At 44.0% G+C, this 19,454-nt stretch overlaps 5 non-coding genes across 5 annotated transcripts; 2 read left to right on the top strand and 3 right to left on the bottom strand.

Annotated features, from left to right (window-relative positions):
* The first annotated feature begins 2,600 nt into the window (after positions 1-2,600).
* On the top strand, positions 2,601-2,672 carry trnag-ucc (transfer RNA glycine (anticodon UCC)). The gene has a single exon. It is a non-coding gene; the product is annotated as a tRNA-Gly (tRNA).
* A 5,944-nt stretch (positions 2,673-8,616) lies between these two features.
* Positions 8,617-8,689, top strand: trnak-cuu (transfer RNA lysine (anticodon CUU)). Its single transcript has one exon. It is a non-coding gene; the product is annotated as a tRNA-Lys (tRNA).
* A 4,484-nt stretch (positions 8,690-13,173) lies between these two features.
* Positions 13,174-13,246, bottom strand: trnak-uuu (transfer RNA lysine (anticodon UUU)). Its single transcript has one exon. It is a non-coding gene; the product is annotated as a tRNA-Lys (tRNA).
* Positions 13,247-14,624: 1,378 nt separating this feature from the next.
* Positions 14,625-14,696, bottom strand: trnae-cuc (transfer RNA glutamic acid (anticodon CUC)). The gene has a single exon. It is a non-coding gene; the product is annotated as a tRNA-Glu (tRNA).
* Positions 14,697-19,155: 4,459 nt separating this feature from the next.
* LOC133497148 (U1 spliceosomal RNA) lies at positions 19,156-19,319 on the bottom strand. The gene has a single exon (XR_009793962.1). It is a non-coding gene; the product is annotated as a U1 spliceosomal RNA (small nuclear RNA).
* Positions 19,320-19,454: the final 135 nt, after the last annotated feature.

The raw sequence follows: 19,454 nt of genomic DNA, 5'->3' as shown, positions 1-19,454 counted from the left end.
AGAGGGGAAAAAAACTGTCTTTGAGTCTGTGATGCGTGGGGCCTATCAGAGGACAGCAGGTTAAAAAGCACTCACAATTACACCGAGGGGCAAATTAGCGTGTCCAATTCATGTTGCATGTTTTTGGGATGTGGGAGGAAACCGGAGTATCCGGAGAAAACCCCGACAGGCATGGGGAGAACATTCAAACTCCATACAGGTCCTCAAAAGTATGAGGCCAACGCTTTACCAGCTGAGGTACCATGCCACCTGGTACTTAAACAATGATTTTAATTTGACAACGAAAAAAGGAGGATTTTTTTTTTCCCAGTTGGAAGAAAATCTTGACTTGAAGAAATGGCCACAGCGGTTGGCCAAGCAGAATGCAGCTTTGGTGGATGATGAGGAAAGAACTTGAACTCTAGTGGGAGGAATTCAGTGAGGCCATGGAAAACGGCTTCAAGATGGCTTTGAGGAAATTCTGGTCCACCATACGGCGTCTCAGGTGAGGGAAGCACTGCACTGTCAACATTGTTTACAGTGAGGATGGGGCGTTGCAAACCTCGACTCGGGATATTATGAGTCAGTGGGGAGAATACTTTGAAGACCTACTCAATTCCTCTGTCACGCCTTCCCACGAGGAAACAGAATCTGGGTTCTCTGAGGCGGGCTCTCCTATCTCTGTGTTTGAGGTCACCGAGGTGGTTAAATTATTCCCGGTGGCAGGGCTCCGTGAGATTTGCCCGGAATTCCTAAACGCTCTGGAAGTTGTGGGGGTGTCTTGGTTGACACCCCTCTGCAACATTGCACAGACATCAAGAAAAGTGCTTCTGGATTGTCAGACATACATTGTAATCAGTAAAGTCGACCAATTAATACATTTGTATCAGTACAGAGTAAATTCTATTGTTATATTGAGGAGACCGCCAGGTAAATGCCAACAGGCTTGTCAACGACTGATGTTCTGTAAAAGGTAGGAGGTTGTGTTGATTTTTTGGGGGGGACAGAAATGCAGTATTGTCAAAATGATTTGACAACATTGACATAAAGTGCAACTATAAAGTTGGCCAATTCATGAACTTGTAGAAGACAGAATAAGTTGTATTGAGAACTTCTGGACATGTCCGCGGATGGGTTCAAACCACAAGCCTCTCGGTTAACAGCCAAACACGCCAACCAATTTCACCACAGAGACGTGCTCCATCCTCCCTTTTGGGACTTTTGACCTTTCCAACATCCTTCAAAAGTAAGGAAAATGCCGCCAGGTTTCTGAACGACCAATGGTCTGTAAAAGGTGGGAGGTTCTGTTGAGTTTTTTGGAAGGACAGAAATGCAATATTGTCAAAATAATATGACAAAATTGACATACAGTGTAATCTGTAAAGTCAATGCATGAATGTGAAGAAGTACAGAGTAAGCCTTGATGTTCAATTTTGGAGACGCCCTGAATGGGTGAGAAGACGAGACTTCCATTTTACAGCTGAACTCGCTCAACACCTGCACCACATAGACAATGGGGCTCGTGAATTTCGGCCAAGCATGGCTGTGCACTCACAAGGAGGGAAGACCGTCTGTTTTGTTGTGAGTGCCTCGTGGGAGGTAAGCGCAGTGTGTGTGTGTGCATGTTCGTGTGCGTGTGTGTGTATGCACCATGTGACTGAGTGGCGACCAGTTCTGGGTGAAGTCCGGCTGGATGGATGGATGCACAAGTACAAATCTCTCTGTCTCTCTTTCTCACACAATGTGCAGACAGAATTATCAGTATCATCCAAACTGTCGGAGGACCAAATGAAAAATGCGATAAAACAGAACTTTCAATCCCCCACAAACCTCCCAGCCCCATTGGAGCAAAGCCCAACAGAAAACCAATTCCTATCTAGTCCAAATGACATTTTAGCTCTGACGGACAAGGTGAAGGCTAACTTGAATGTTGGAGTCCATTTCACACCAAACAAAGGGAAGTTTCGACCACAGAAAGTGAGTCAGTGATTAGAGCAACTGTCTTGTTAACCAGGGATTGTAAGGGTTGAAACCCCATGAATCGAAGATTGTAGGAAAGACCAAAACCAAGAGTTAAACTATTGAAAAAGTCCCATACCCCCTAACTTCTGATGGAAAGGAAGAACAAAGATCCCTCGAAATACCAGATCAGCTGCCATTTCAATAGCTTTTAATCAGAGATTCCTTGTATGTTTTAACTTTTCAAATCATTCCCTTTTAGTGTTTCAATGATAAACTTTAGGATCTTAAAGTCAAATATTAGAGCCCAAAGTGTTTTATTGTTTCTTCAAACTTTTAAGTCCGATGTGTTTTTAATCCAAGAATGTGGCTTACCCTTTTTAAAATTCTCCAAACAGTGGGAGGATATGTGGCCACTCCCATCACTTTGGAGTGGCTCTCATGAAAATGAAAATGATGGTGTTGCTATTTTAATAAATAACACCCATGTTAAGGTAAAGGGGAGGACAGTGGTGAAAGAGCGCTGACAGGTATGATCTTTTTCCTGACTTGCAGACCATATGGGACACTCATTGGTGTCTCTACCATTTACTGTGTTTTATACCAATGTATGAAACCAAAACTTGAAAGTCATCTGCATAGGAGTCTGAACAATTTCCAGGGCATTGGTGGTATAGTGGTTAGCATAGCTGCCTTCCAAGCAGTTGACCTGGGTTCGATTCCCAGCCAATGCATTACTTTACCACAATCTCACCCTGTATGGAGTGGATGATATTTCTGTGGTCATCTGTTGTTTTTCCTGGCCACCCCTGGGTCAGCGCTCCGTGACTTCGGGTGATTGACAATGGTCTCCAGTCCCTGAGCTAATCAGGATACAACACACAATGTGGGGTTTCCCTTCGTGAATTTGGCCACAGAACACAATACACATTCATACACTGTAAAAAACTGCAAACACAGAAAAATCAGTGTAATAGCGATACCGCAGAAAGTGAACTGCGTTTAGCAAAGGAAGACTGTATTTGAGAACATGCATGGTTTGTTCAATGAATCACAAAACTGCAAAACTTGAACACTATTTACAAATATAAGTTATATACAGTAGCTATCTAAACAGTCGCTGAAACATATAATGTGAACGAATGTGAGCGAGAAGAGAATTTAAGAACGAAGCACAGCTGAACTAGATATCTTGAAGGAGAAACATGAACAAAAGCAAGAGGGAAAGAATCAGCTTCATTGGCCAAGTGTGTAAAAACACACAAGGAATTTTTTCTCTGGCAGTCGGTGCGACCCTGGCACGAAAGAACAACAAAGCAACAAGAACAAAGTCCACGTCGGCGAGGCCATCAATGAAAGCGCTGAGGTGAGTCTGTGTTTACCGTGGAGGTCAAGACACACCGAACTCACCGTGTTAATTCGTGATGACACGCCCCGCTTGCCCAAGACTGGCTGCATATGATCAATGCATATGCCAATTAGTGGCACAAGGAATTTCGTGCGCTCACTTGTTAGCACGTTGTGTTATTTATTTCTTCATAAATTAATCCATGCTATTATATTACTCCATATTGTCGAGCAAAAAAAAAAAAAAAAACGTTTTCAGACGAACGTACAACAGGGATTCACATGTATCACAGAATATGATGGAGTCAGCGTGCTCGCTGTGCATGATTTGAAACGCCAAGTTTAGCAACTCTCGTCTCACATGGGCATGAAGCTGCATGGAGATGGGGAATACAAGAACACAATCCTTGCGGAATTCGAACAGAAGAGAGCCAGAATTGATGAAAAGGAAACTCTGCCTGCCAATCCGAGAATTGGTACCCCATGAACAAATCAATCCCCACAGAATCATACGAAGGTGCTGACCCGATGCCAATGCAGAGCAAGCCACATACCGTTGGTAGTTGGTAATAATCAGTTGCGCTAAAGATGGCAAATCTGATATCCCTGTGTCTTGAATTTGAAGATAATGACATTTTATTTTTCTTGAATGTATGGTTCGCATATGAAACTGGTTCGATCGCCCAACAAGGTTAAGACCCACTGACCGAGGTGGGGCCATAGCTGACTGTTTCCTCATTAGTATAGTGGACAGTATCTCTGCCTGTCACACAGAAGACCAGGGTTTGATTCCTGATGGGGAGTTGGTTACTTGGAGTTCTTTGTGGCAAAATAAAAATGCTCATCACACCACTTTCCAAATGGGGACCTGTCTGTAGTTGTCAAACATAACCTCAACCACACTGAAACCCTTTCCCTCATCGCATCCTCTCGGAGGACCAGCAAATATTCTCACTTACCTGCATTGCCGAATCCATCAGTCGATCTATCCATTTTCTGAGCCGCTTATCCTCACGAGGGTCATGAGAGTGCTGTCGCCTCTCCCACCTGTCAATGGGCAGGAGGCAGGGTACACCCTGAACTGGTTGCCAGTCAATCGCAGGGCACATGGAGACAGACAACATTCGCACTCACAATCACACCTGGGGGATATTTAGAGTTTCCAATTAATATTGCATGTTTTTGGGATGTGGGAGGAAACCAGAGTGCTCGGCGAAAACCCACGCAGGGGAGGCCGGGATTGAACTTGGGTCCTCAGAACTGTGAGGCCGCAAGTTATCTGCTTTATAACTTTAAAAAAATTATGATTGTTTTCTTTGTTATAATACAGTCCCAAATAGAACAAGCCCAACATCACTACGAATCATAAGTCATTTCAAGTTTTTTTTTATAATTCTGAGGAAACAAAACACACAAACACACGATGCCTCAGTCTTTCACAAGTACATCACAGAAATATATCTAAAAATAACACAATCCTGTTGCTTCAACAGTGCGGCACGGTGGATCAGCTGGAAAGTGTTGGCCTCACAGTATTGAGATCCCGGGTTCTAACCCGAACCCACCTGAATGGAGTTTGCATGTTCTCACCGTGCGTGTGTGAGTTTTCTCCTGGCACTCAGGTTTCCTCCAACATTCCAAAATCATGCAACATTAACTGGACACTAAATTGCCCGTAGGTGAGATTGTGAGCACAACTGTTGTTTGTCTCCGTGTGCCCTGCGATTGGCTGGCAACCAGTTCTGGGTGTACCCTGCCTCCTGCCTGTTGACAACTCGGATAGGCTCCAGAACTCCCCGTGAACCTCGTGAAGATAAGCGGTGAAGAAAATGGATGGATGGATGGATGGATGGATGGAGTTCATTTGAGAATATCTGCTTGCACACGTATGTTGATCCAAGAGGGCCAATACTCCAAACACATATTTCTTCAAGTTCCTATAATTGTCAGAATGAGCATTCCATGTTTCAAACAAGTTTTCTGGGGTGATGGGAGGCTTTCAATTTTCTCCATTTTTGCCTTTGAGCAAGTTGGGCTTTCTGGCGAGCGACTTTTTCACTCCCAACTCTGCTGAAGATGTAGCACGCCTTCTCTGGAAATATCTTTCCACGTCATTCTTTTTACAACTGGACAACTTGTCATTGCGAAGCAGACATGGAGGCAAACCTTCTGCGTTATCCCATTTGCAATCCATCACACACGCGGCGCTTTTTTTGTGAGAGGCACCTGCCACGCCGAGCTCAAATCAGCAGGCTATGACACAAATCTTTGTTGACAGAAATGTTGGGATCAAATATTTATTCCACACATTTTTACACCATTAGAAAACGTGACGAATGTTTGTGTCATCCTTGTCGTCCTGCAGAAATCACATTGGAAAAAAAAATTCTCCCATCTTTTTCCATTTTCATACATTTGTGAAAAAGCTCCAGGAGCTGCAGTTTGCCAACCCCTGATCTGAGCTGCTCTCTGAACTTCAGTCTGTGCAGTCGAAACAGCTTTGAATTTCTAATTTTACCTCGTTGCTCCACTTTTTCACTGATTTTACCAAAGGATGATCACACTTAAATTCTGGCCTCTCTGTCGGGTTAGGGTTATTCAGTCGATTAAGTAGTGATCAAAGCAACGTGGGGCAGCACGGGGAATGGTACGATATGCGTTTTTTATTGTGGTATAGCAGTGATCCAAAGTGTTATTTTCTGTTGTCCGACATTCGATGCCTTGCTCGTATTTAGGGATTCGTGGTTGAGTTTAGCTTGGTTAAAATCTCCGAGAATAATCAGAAGTTAGTCTGGGTATTTTTTCTCAATCTCGTTTACTTGTTCGGTGAACGTTAGCAGTGCTGCCTTTATGCTAGCTTGGGGCAGAATGTAGACACTGACGTGTCTAAACGAGGCAAACTCACATTGCGAGTATCATAACTTACAGTTCAAGAACCGTGACTCCAAATGAAGACTGTAGTGTGTGCTGAGCTGTTATATCCGTGCACTGTTTCTCATTGCGATGGAAGCATATCGCACCGCCTTTTGTTTTCTTCACCAGCTCTGCGATAAGATCCACCCGATGAACGAATGGCGGATTTCGTTATAGCTCCATGGGGAGCGCGTTCAGACAGCAGAGTCTTGGTGAAACTCTGGGATGTTTGTAATTTACTGAGCAGATCTTTTGACACAGAGGACCAGGTGATCTAATGTTAAAAACGTGGCCCAAAATATCCATCCATCCATTTTCTTTGCCGCTTATCCTCATGAGAGTCATGAGGAGTGCTGGAGCCTATCCCAGCTGTCAACGGGCAGGAAGCAGGGTACACCCTGAGCTGGTTGCCAGCCAATCGCAGGGCACATTGAGACAAACAGCCGCACTCACAATCACACCTCAGGGCAATTCAGAGTGTCCAATTCATGTTGCACGTTTTTGGGATGTGGGAGGAAACCCCCGCAGGCACAGGGAGAACATGCAAACTCCACACAGCCAACGCTTTTTCCAGCTGATCCGCCGTGCCGCCAGCCCAGAAACTACTGAGTAAAATTCGGCATCTTCTCACCATAAAATGTCAGTAACCATTTTCTTAATTATTCTATTGAAATACTCTGCCCAGTTCAAATTGACTTCCTTTTACAACTAAAAATTTTATCTTATATACTGGTTCTATACAGTCCATTCATCCGACAAATTCATCTTAATTCGAAGTAAAGATGATAATTTTCGACTTGATCCCAGAACAATAGATTTTTCATGTTTGAGATTTTTGATCCACATTTATTTCACATCCAATCGAAGGCTAAATCCAACTCAGAAATTAGAACCTTGGCTAGCTGTAAAATATTTCCTCCATAAATGTGGTGTCGAAGCATCAGCACAAATTTGCACTTTTGCTTTATCCAAACAACTCATGAGTGAAAATGGAGGAGGCGACAGGGGAGCTCCAAGGAAGCTCCTCTGCAGCCCACCACAATTTAGCTATTTGGAATTTGAGAGCCCTTTTTTTTTTAAATAAACTCGAGAGTTGTGGATGAATAATGACTGTAAAAATGTGATGGCCTTCATTTCAAATTCAGAGTCAACATGTCTAACAAACTGTAATGAAATTGGTTTAAAAATAACTTGTGATCGAGCTAGCCAGGATTCGAACCTAGAATCTACTGATCCGAAGTCAGACGCATTATACATTACACCACTAGCCCAGTGGTCGAGTGAAGCAGTCTGCAAGCCCATGTGTATTATTGTTACTCACACGCACTGTTCAAAAGCAGCAGTACTAAAAAAGTACAACTGCAGGGATGCATTCCTGCCAGGACCCAGAACTGAAGTGGGGTTGCTGCAGCCACAACGTAGAGTACTAACCACTACACAATCACACGTTGTCTCGAAAACCTGTCACGAAAGCTGTCTGTCGAAATCTGTTTACTGGCGAGGGTGAAAGGAGAACCTGCAGGACTTTGCACCAACACTCCACCGAAACAATGTAAGAGGCTGGGTCGGAATTAAACTCTCGATCAAGAAGATCAACAATTTCCGGCTTTTGCCCAAAGTTTGCTGGGAAAGACGAGAGCACTCCAGTAACCCTTGGCAGGACAAATTGGAAAATGGATGCATGTGTTTTATACCAATGCATGAAAGCAAAACTTGGACGTCATCTTCATAGCAGTCGGAAATATATAAGGGCATTGGTGGTATAGTGGCAAGTGTAGCATCCTTCCAAGCAGGTGACTTGGGTTTGATTCCTGATGGAAACTCTTGTGGTGATCGGGAGGCTTTTTTTTTTTTTCTGGCCACCCCTGGGTCAGCGCTCTGTTACATCGCCTTATTGACAATGGTCTCCAGTCCCTTCACTAATCGGCATAGAGCACACAATGTGGGGCTTCCGTTCGCAAATTTGGCTCCAGAACACATTACGCATTCATACACAAAAAAAAAAAAAAAAAAGCCTGCAACACTGTAAAAAATTGCAAACACGTTTTGTTTCGTTTTTGTCACATATGACTCACTGGGTAGCCAGCTGTTATGATTGTTCTCGTCAGATCAACGTTTGCTGGATGCCTGGGTGGGTCGACATGGATCGTCTGGCCCAGCTCCATGATACCTTCTGAGCATGTTCGCATTTTACCATGTGACCCAGTGGATTCTCATGTTTTCACTCACTCTATGTGTGTGTTTATGGATGTGTGTGAGTGGTGAGTGTGTGTCTGTATGTGTGTAATTGAAAAGAGGATGATGTGTGTGTGCATTTATACACTCCATCTCCATGGCAATAGGGACGCTGTCAAATGAAGTTGAAGTAGCATTGAACAGCGAAGGTACCACAAGATGTATGTGTTTCACAGATACTATGCCCGGCTAGCTCAGTCGGTAGAGCATGAGACTCTTAATCTCAGGGTCGTGGGTTCGAGCCCCACGTTGGGCGACCGGCTTTTGGAGTTGATGACATTTATCAAATGATTCACCAGATATCCAAATCTACCCACTTGGAATATCTTTGATTGAGCTTCTCAGCCATCCACCTCTCGGTAATATGCGAAAGTTGAATTGAGGCAACGGGACTCTATCGTATCTTTAAAAGAACTGACATCTTCACCCAACCATTGTCATTTTGCATTTGCACATGATGCACGGCCACACACTCTTCTTCCCAGTGTACCTTGCACCTCCCCCCTCCGCTCTTAAAGGGGTACACTCATAATTACAATTGCTACAATCCTTACACACCTTATCAATGTGATTTATAATGACAGCGTGCTTCTGTGCCGCCCACCATCAGATATTTTTAGACATAAAAACATGCCTCGGTTGGCAAGCATTGTTGGCGAGCGCACATAAGTGGGGAGAAATGAAAAAAATTAAACCTGCAGACCAGCTGATTGTGAAAACTTGGAACACACTTCCCGTCACATACCACACACTGCGGCGTGTGAGTATTGCTGTACTGAGAATGTTTGGCTCGACCAATGGATATGAAAAGTCTCACATTTAATAAAACATGAAGACTAATCTGTCTGGACCTTTAGTGAGAAAGAGAGAGAGGATCATTCTGACTGAGGATCATGGTCTCAGGTTTGGAGGTGCTGATTCTCACCCCAGCTGCTCCACACTCAGTGAGCGTTGGCGATCACGGCTTGATGAAACTAACAGAACCACATCATCTACAAAGAACAGAGAAGCAATCCTGAGCCACCAAACCAGGCCTCCATTTGTTGTTTTATTCAATATCCATGTAAAAAAAAAAAAAAAAAAATCAAGAAATGGTGATTCATTGGCCGGCACGGTGGAACAGCTGTTAAGCATATGCCTCACAGTTCTGAGGACCCGGGTTCAATCCCAGCCCTCGCTGTTTGGAGTTTGCATGTTCTCCAAATGCCTGTGTGGGTTTTATCTGGGGACTTCGGTTTCCTCCCACATCCCAAAAACATGCAACATTAATTGGACACTCTAAATTTCCCCTAGGTGTGATTATGAGTTAGGCTGTTTATTTGTACGTGCCCTGCGAATGGCTGGTAACCAGTTCAGGATGTACCCCGCCTCCTGCCCGTTGACAGGTGGGACAGGCTCCACCATTCCCCATGACCCTTGTGAGGATAAATGGCTAAGAAAATTGATGGGATGGATGTTTTGAAGAATGAATCCTCCTTTCTGAAAACCTCCTTTCAGTGTTCTGTCAACTTGAAATCACTGTTTAAGTACGCAAAAAGGTGCCACCGTATTTCAGCATAAACAACGAACATAATGACATTTGTGGAGACACTTTCCGGGGAGGTAATACTTTACATACACATGCAAAATAATTAAATGAGAAACAATTAAATGAGAAAGAGAAAATAAAAGAGCTTAACTTTCTTGTGGCCGAAATCATGCCTTGTCCCCAGCGTCATGTGAGAGCCAATGAGATAATAGCAGTGTAGAACCTGGATTGACAAGGACATGGCTGTGGTGGGATTTGAACCCATGCCTCCTAAGAGACTGGAACCTAAATAAGCCCCTGGACCGCTTGGCCACACTACCTGGCCTGAGGGTTGGATGGAGGGACAATAATTTTTATAATGTAAAACCAGACCGGCTCCAGTATTCCTGGTTATATTAAAATTCAACATGGAAGATGTGGAAAAGATATTTGTGAAATCACGATGAAATCAGTTGCATGAGAATCTAACGCGACACCCTGTGAAGAAAGAACAGGACATGAAAATTCAGGACAAGGACAGGGGAAAAAGCATGCAAGACAAAGATCATGAACCCAACATGACAACAGGAATGTGATGGGACTGACTCTGTGAATTATAGAAGTGTATAGAACAAGAATATTAGTGGGTTAATATAAAAGCTCATCAAGTATACATTAGTTGTTAGAATATATGAGTAGCGCCACACCCAGTAAAAGAATCCCAAGTGTGTGCCTACAGACACAAGGAAGTAAATTCACACCAGTGTGCACGCAGAAAGACTGACGAGAATATTTAAAAACTGCTGTCTGCAAAATGGAGGTGAAGGACCTGACACAATATATTGAGGATGGAAACCAGGAACAGGGGTAAACCCGAGAGCAACCCTGTGGACAGGACACATCCCATGACGAGGGAGCCAGGGTGGTCCCCCCCTTCCCTCCACGAGTCACCCCACCAAATGGCCACTGACAGTGGATGGACCCCACCCCCAGAAGAACAGAAACCCCCCTACAACCTGCAGGGCCCGAAATTGAGTCAGTCTTGGCCCAGCCCGAGGACAGGATAAAATAACTTATTTGTTGGAAAGGGGGAGGGGGGGGGCGGACAGGGGCACCTGACAATAGAACGATGAGGGACCCAGGGAGCACGCATGGGCCATGAGAGGGGGCCCATGGAGCACCGTCATGTAGCTAAGTATGAAACCAACCACGATGACTGCCTGGTCCCCCGTTTGCAGTCATTGGCCCTACCCCATGAATCAGTGCCCCATCATCCCCACACACAGAACCTGGTCCGACTGCCGCAGCCTCCCAACCCATCACCCCCAGGACCTCCAACCCCCACTCCCCTGTCCACATCCACGACCCTACCTTGAGTGTGAGAGGTGAACCTGTCCCGATTGATCTTTCTTCAGATTCCCATCGAAAGAAAGTAAAAGAAACAGGTGGCTGCTGCTCATAAGGTACAGTAACTAAATCACATGGTATATGCCTGCTAAAGGATGTACAACAGTACTTACTTCAAATATCCCCATATACACTTACTCATCCATGTAAATGTCTTGGTACGTGTCCCAGTATTGGCCTGAAACACAATTGTATATCGCTAAAACTGGCTCAGCACTTTGCTTGAGTGACGATCGGACAATTTTCCGCTGACACTGGGATTTAATACGTCTACGACGCAAGGTGCCACCAAACAGACAACATTACATAACGTGTACATTACGTACTGAAGACAATTTTACTTACTTCACTTTCATTATTTGCTTAAATATGACCTTATACATTTAATCAACAGATAAAATCTCGTCCATTTGCTTATCAGACAAGGATTTGTTGTGGAGCGAGGGGGCTGTTCTTGATCTTTGTACCTCCTCTCCCAGGCGTTGTCGTGGAGACGAACGACACCAGATAAGGAGCGGAAAGTCAGCATCCCGGCCCACAACCAGACTGCGGGGCGTCAGCCACTTTTTCCGTGGACCCATACATCTAAAAACCTTGTGTTACCGGACAGCTCTTGTCTTCTTCTTCTTGGGCTATCCTGCCAGAAGACAACCGTCTCGTGTGCGGCAGATACCGAGTTAAGACCCGGATGTCTGTATTGCACATTCCTTTGTCATAAATCCATTTGCTGTTAACTTTGTCTCATCATTGGTCATCTCTTCCTCGATCAGCGAACACGTGCAGGGTCCAAACTCGCAAATCCGTACAGTACTCTTACCTCTGCCGCACCTTTGGTAGGTATACTTCCAGTATGCTGCAAAACAACATTTATGACCCTCGAAAATGCCATCAGTTAAAACATGCTTCCCAGGCAAAATTCAAATCAGTTGTGGTGTTGGAGAGAGCAGCTGCGAAAGAATTCAACCTCAGTGACTCTTTGGTTGGGAAGTGGAGGAATTAAAAAAATGAACTCCCAGTGAAGTTGGGGAAAGACTGTAGTTAAAAGCTGGACCACCACCCCAGTCAAATAATCCAGAGGGATTGTCAGAGATTTCCACACAATGTTGCAGAGGCGGAGGGTTCAAGACAACAAGGCACAAAAGGAAGGTAATAACACCTGTTACCTCGGATTGCTTGAACAGGGAAGCTGAGCCAAATCATCAACCAAAATCAAGAATTTGAACACTGCACCCTCAAATTAAAAGTCTGACACTCTAACAAATGAGATATGCAGGGTCGACGTTGTGACAATTATCATCTCAATGTTGCAGAGGTGTGCCAACAAAAACTTGCGGATTTTCAAAAATCTCAAAGTTTTCCAAAAACACACAATTGGAACACCTGAACAGGAACTTGACACGAGACAATCACGTCAAGAGTCTGATGCTTTCTCAACTGCGTTACTCCGATGTATGTTTTCAGCATGACCCATAACCAGGTAATGTGTCTGAAACTGGCAATGAGCCATTGCGAGAAAAGCAATGTGAAGTTCCAGTCAAGAATCTGGGGTAAATGATCATCGAATGATCATCGAAAGTCAGGGAGATGTGTCCACTTGAAATGGATGAGAAGCCACAAAATTTACTCACGTTACTTTCGGGAAGGTAAAACCATTCGAGAAATGGACTGAAAGTCAATATCAACGTGATCCCTTAACATATTCTATTGAACTCTCTGTTGGTTGAAAACTTCATTTCAGGGAGAGGTTGTGTGGTTGGGTCTGGTGAGGAGACAGACTCAAAACTAGACTGCACAGATCAGAAACTCTCACTGTTTATAAGTTTGATTGCCTGAACAAGGACTTGAACCCTTGACCCTCAGATTAAAAGTCTGATGCTCTACCAACTGAGCCACTCAGGCCACATGTTGTCTCTTTTTCAATTTCAATTTATTAGTATTTAAACACATAGCGGATTCCTTGACCACAATGCTCCTCCAAAATCCGAGCGTCCACTTCCCAGTGGCAGATAGGCAGATATATTTTTGCCTTATGAATGGAATGGAATGGAATGGAAACAACAACAACAACAACTCAAAGCTATGATGCTGTGCAATGGGAGGGAATGTAACCTTAAAATGACGTTGTTTCTTCATAATGGCAAATATACTTTTTCAAAAATTGATGGTAAAATCCATTCATCCATCCATTTTCTGAGGCACATATCCTCACGAGGGTGGAGAAAGTTCTGGAGTCAATCCCCGCAGTCCTTGAGGATGAGCATGCTCCACCCTGAACAGGTTTCGAGCCAATCGCAGGGCACATGGAGACAGACAACAGTCGCACTCACACTCACACCTTGCAGCAATTTAATGAATGTTTTTGGAATGTGGCAGGAATCCCGAGTGCCCGGAGAAAACCCACTGAAGCCAACGCTTTACAACTGTGCCACCATGCTGCCTCCTGTTGGTTTTCTCATACTGGACTAATATCCTGTATGCACAACATATCAACCTTTCCCCTCATCATCATGTCAACCAACTCCTGAGCTTTTCCTCTTCTAGTCCCAACATTCAAAGTCCCTACATTCAGTTGGAGGGTCTGTGCATTCCTCTTCTTCTTCTGCCGATGAATCCGCTTTCCTCTTCTTCTTTGTCTTCGACACACAGTAGCTGAATTTCTATCAACGCCCTGCAGGTTCGCAGTGCCGGGGACGGGCGATGTTTATCCAGGCCACGACTGATCCGGTATGATATTCTTCCGATGAACGCTCATCTTTCTTCGCCACAGTTTTACGCCAGATGCCCTTCCAGACTCAACCCTCTGCATTTATCCGGGCTTGGGGCCGGCCTACAGATTGCTCTTGCTTGTGCCCCCGTAGGGCTGCATTGAAGACATTCGACATAACAACCTGAGTTTCAAATTTCAGCCTTATCACTCGATGTTATATTCTTTTCCCCGGCAAGACATTCTCAAATATTCTTCTTTTAAAACAACCCCGACTCCATTTCTCTTCCTATCTACACCATGTTGAATTAATCGAACACCGTATTCAACCGACAGTACTTGAATTTTCAGCAGCACCCTGCAAGTTTACAGTGCCAGGGGGGGATGTGGTCAACACACGAGACCAGAATGTACATTTGTTTTGCAAAGTTTTGAACTGGACAAACTCAACGACACTATGTTCTGGATTCATCCAGCTGTGTGACCAGCTGAAAGTGTACACTTTATTGGTCAGGGGACATAAGATTGAAAGGATTAATTCATGTGAACACACTTGGCTAGAACCAAACAACATTCCCTGACCGGGAATCGAACCCTGGCCATAGCAGTGAGAGTGCTGAATCCTAACCACTAGACCATCAGGGACTTCTGTAGGTTTTTTGCTCCAGCATGCCTGTGAAACATGTGAGGATAAGCGGTGCAATTGCTGAATGGATAATGCATTGCAAGAATTGTTGATTCTTGTCTCTGTGACCTGATTTTGCAAATTACACTTTAAAAAAAGTAATGCATAGCTACTGCACATATTATTTGATATGTGAACAGATGAGCGGGTTGAGTTTGAAAAGAATGACCAAACCCTCAAAGTGGGGGTGTGTAGGGGTGGATTTTATGACACTTTCTTACATGGATTTTCTTTGTGTTTTAAGAACAGATCTCTAAAAATTTAACAACTACTTCGCATCAGCGATCGAAGATATTCAAAGTTTTAAGAGACCTTAACTCTCTGATTAAACCACACCTTTTCATGGTGTTGCTTGGGGTTTATATGACTGTGTCACAGTGTCACAGATAGGGCCAAATTCTGAACCATTCATCTATTTTCTTAGCCGCTTATCCTCACAAGGGTTGGGGGAGTGCTGGAGCAATTCCCAGCGGGAAACGGGCCGGAGGCGAGGTTACACCTTGAACTGGTTGCCAGCCAATCGCAGGGCACATGAAGACAGACAAGAGTCAAACTCACAATCACACCTAGGGACAATTTAAAGTGTCCAATTAATATTGCATTTTTGGGATGTGGGAGGACAACAGAGTGCCCAGAGAAAAGTCACATAGGTACAAGGAGATCATGCAAACTCCATTCAGGGATTGAACCCAGGTCCTCAGAACTGGAAGAACAAAACGTTCGAGCTAAACAAACCATGGCAAACTCTGAACTAGCCGACCACATTTGTGGAAGGGCTGTAATTCTCTTCCTGTGTAACGATGGCCCAAAAGTACCACTGTCAGTTGAAAAGCAGGAAACAGGTCGTCATTGAGCGAGGCAGGACCGGTGATTTCTTTTAATCAAAATGTTGAGCAAATAACTCTTCAACTTGTGGCCACAATATTATATGAGAACAACTGAATATTATTCCAGTTGCACGGTGGAGCAACTGGTTTGAGCAATGGCATCCCAGTTCTGAGCTCCAGGGTTCAAACCCCATCCCCACCTGTGTGGTGTTTGCATGTTCTCCCCATGCCTGAATGGGCACTTTGGTTTCCTCCCACATCCCCAAAACATGATGCATTAATTGGATACCCTAAATTGCCCCCAAGTGTGATTGTGAGTCCGACTGTTGTCCGTCTCCAGGTGCCCTGCGATTGGCTGGCAACCTGTTCAGGGTGGAGCATGTCTCCTCCTCGAGGACTGCTGGCCAGCAGCCAGCCTCTCGCAAAAACCCAGTTTTCAGCATTCAATGTGAAAAACTGACGGACAATGCAGCTGTCATTGTCAGAATGTTTAATGAGACAGTGAGTGCAAATGACATTATTTATTGACTGCGTAGATATTGCATGGTGAAAGGCCAAACTATGAAGGTGAGAGATGACACTTCATCATTTGCTGTTGCTCAAGGTCAAGCCAGAGTTGCCGCCAGGACTGTTCTGTCAGGACGATCAAAATGCGAACCGCAGATGGAAGCAAGTACAGTATCTGGCTGATGTCTTCTGGAAACGTTGGTGTAAAGAATACCTCACACAGCTTCAAGAATGTCAAGGATGGTCTACGCCTGGAAGAAATCTTTGTGTTGGCGATGTGGTGCTTGTTATGGTTGATACATCACCCAGAAATTCTTGGCCACTTGCAAGAATTGTGGCAACTTACCCTAACAAGAACGGGTTTGTTCGTTAAGTGAAAGTCAACACAAATGAGCTTTGTCAGCCAGTAACAAAGATGTCTTCTTCAAGAGACTGAAAATATTTTTTATAGGTTAAAGCCTGTTTTGTGTCTTTTTCTACTTTTTTTCTACTGGATGTAAAATTTGTCCAGGGATCCTTGACTCAAGCACAAACAGTACATAATAAAATGCTTAATGAGTGGAATATTTATTTTGAAACTAGGAGAGGTCTTCTTCAAAAAGAGGAAGAAACCTCAGCAGAACCTTGAAACTCAAAAGGAGATTGCAGGAACAAATCCCACTCTATCTCATGTGCTCTGCAAGCAAATTTCCCTGTTTTGCCAAGAATACAACAAGAAAAGAAAATTACCAAATTAATTCAAAATGAATTCAACAGACAACCGAGAGGGAAATGGAGAATGTGGGCATTAACCTCACCACCTCATGCGAAGTGAGCGCTCCACTACCTGAGCGAATTCCCACATTTCCCCCCAAAACAACTACAAAAGAACTGAACTGACTCAAAAAGGAAACTCCAGCACACAACTCGAAGTCAAATGTGGGTATCAAACCTACTCCCACTCACCTGCTAAGCGAGGGCTCTTCCTCTTGAGCTGGTTCCCTTGTTTTCCTGAAAACAACATCCATCCATCCATTTCCTCAGCCGCTTATCCTCATGAGGGTCGCGGGAGGGCTGGTGCTGATCCCAGCTGTCAACGGGCAGGAGGCGGGGTTGCCAGCCAGTCGCAGGGCACATTGAGACAAACAGTCACACTCACAATCACACCTCAGAGCAATTTAGAGTGCCCAATTAATGTTGCATGTTTTGGGGATGTGGGAGGAAACCGGAGAAAACCCATCTAGGCACAGGGAGAAAAAACTCCAAACAAGCAGGGTCAGGACCGAACCCAGGACCTCAGAACTGTGCTCCACTGTGCCACCCCTTAAAAGAACAACAGCAAAAAAAAGCATGAGAAAAAAATACTTTTCAAATTGGACTTTGTACATTCACACATGAAGCTGGCATCACCTCTGTTGGCAACTTATTCCATTTGCGTGCAGCATCAAAGCGAAAAGCATCACCTTGCCCGTGAGGAAGTTGTTGATCCACTGGGAAATGGCAGGCGAGACGCTGAGCTGGAGAAGTTTGGAGGAAAGAAGTTCACGGATTACTGTTAAACGCAGAACCATGAATTCTGCTCTTTACAAGAAAAGGCTGGTGGTGAATATTCACCCATCATTTTGTGATCTCAAATCGAAGCCCACTTGGGTTCTGTAGCAGGACAATGATCCAAAACACACAAGCGAATTACAGTAACTTCTGAACACCTTTAAAAACAAAATTAATGTTGTGAGTGGTTTAGTCAGTCAGTCTTGATTTCAATTAAATGTATTGGCATGATCTTAAAAAAGCTGTTCATGTTGAATTAAGACAAATCTATAAGAAAGAAGAAAAATATCTCCAGAGACACGTAAGGACTAGTAGGCCACAGTGAGAATTGAACTCACGACCCCTGGTTTACAAGACCAATGCTCTTTTTGCATTGTTTCATCGCTTTAATCAGGGTAATTTGACCAATTTAACAGGTGAATTTAAAATGTTGTTTTTAATGATGATTTTATTTCTTCTGCAAAAATGTAAGTAGGGTTAGTAAATGAAGGAACTGACATCGACAAGTTTGGAAAGAGTTTCAAAGGCCATTTCTAAATCTTTCGGAGTCCAGCGAACCAAAGCAAGAGCAACTATCCTCAAATGGAAAAATCATGGAACAGTGGTAAACCTTCCCAAAAGTGGCCGGCCTACAAAGATTACCTAAAAAACAGCAATGGCGATCCAGGATGCCACAAAGTAACTCTAGACAACTTCAAAAGAACTGCAACCCTCCCTTTCCTCAGTTGATAGTCTTAGAAAGAAATAGAAAGTGCACGTGGATGAGGTGGTGTCCTCCAGCCTCACCTTGCCCGTGAGGAAGTTGTTGATCCACTGGGAAATGGCAGTCGAGACGCTGAGCTGGAGAAGTTTGGAGGAGAGAAGTTCAGGGATTACTGTTAAACGCAGAACCATGAATTCTGCTCTTTACAAGAAAAGTCTGGTGGTGAATATTCACCCATCATTTTGTGATCTCCAACTGAAGTCCACTTGGGTTCTGCAGCAGGACAATGATCCAAAACACACAAAAAAATTTACAGTAACTTCTGAACACCTTTAAAAACAAAAATAATGTTGTGAGTGGTTTAGTCAGTCAGTCTTGATTTCAATTAAATGTATTGGCATGATCTTAAAAAAGCTGTTCATGTTGAATTAAGACAAATCTATAAGAAAGAAGAAAAATATCTCCAGAGACACGTAAAGACTAATTTCCAGTTATAGAAAATGAGTTCAGTTGTTGCTCCCGAGGGTGGCCCAACTAGTTATTACGTTTAGGGGGCATTACTTTGTCACACACCCAAGTAACTTTGAATATTCTTTTCTTCTAATAACTGAAATCATCATTAAAATTAGCAAATTCAGTTCACATTGGCACGGTGATGCAGCAATGGCCTCAAAATTCTGAGGATAACTCCCAGCCCCGTCTGTCTATGTTCTCCCCGTGCCTGCGTGAGTTTCCTCCCACTTACCAAAAATATGCGACATTAATTGGATACTAAATTAACTCCATTGCATAAAGGTGTGACTGTCTTCTGCCGGTACATCCAGTTTCTTAACATTGGTATTGACATGAGATCAGGGGAGAGCGCGAACGCAGTCCCCCACTACCAGAAATTATGCAGTCGAGATTCCCACATTTGGGGAATTCGCAGGGGTCAGCACAACCCAAGTGCAATGGTTGAGCCTCACCCTGGGAGAACCACCTTCTTGATCATGGTATCTCCCCTGCCAGGTAAGTATGAGACAAACTGGCGCGAGCACGCAAGTCACACCCGGTCACGCTAAATCAAGCGACGGTGTCATCACGATCACGAGAACAACCACACACACATCGGGCAAACCTTACCGCAATACATGAAAAATGATGCTTTCTAT

Source organism: Syngnathoides biaculeatus, unplaced genomic scaffold, assembly GCF_019802595.1.
Source record: "Syngnathoides biaculeatus isolate LvHL_M unplaced genomic scaffold, ASM1980259v1 ctg183_pilon_pilon, whole genome shotgun sequence".
NCBI lineage: Eukaryota > Metazoa > Chordata > Actinopteri > Syngnathiformes > Syngnathidae > Syngnathoides > Syngnathoides biaculeatus.
Note: the sequence above shows the minus strand (reverse complement) of the source record. Positions and strands in the feature narration are given on the sequence as shown.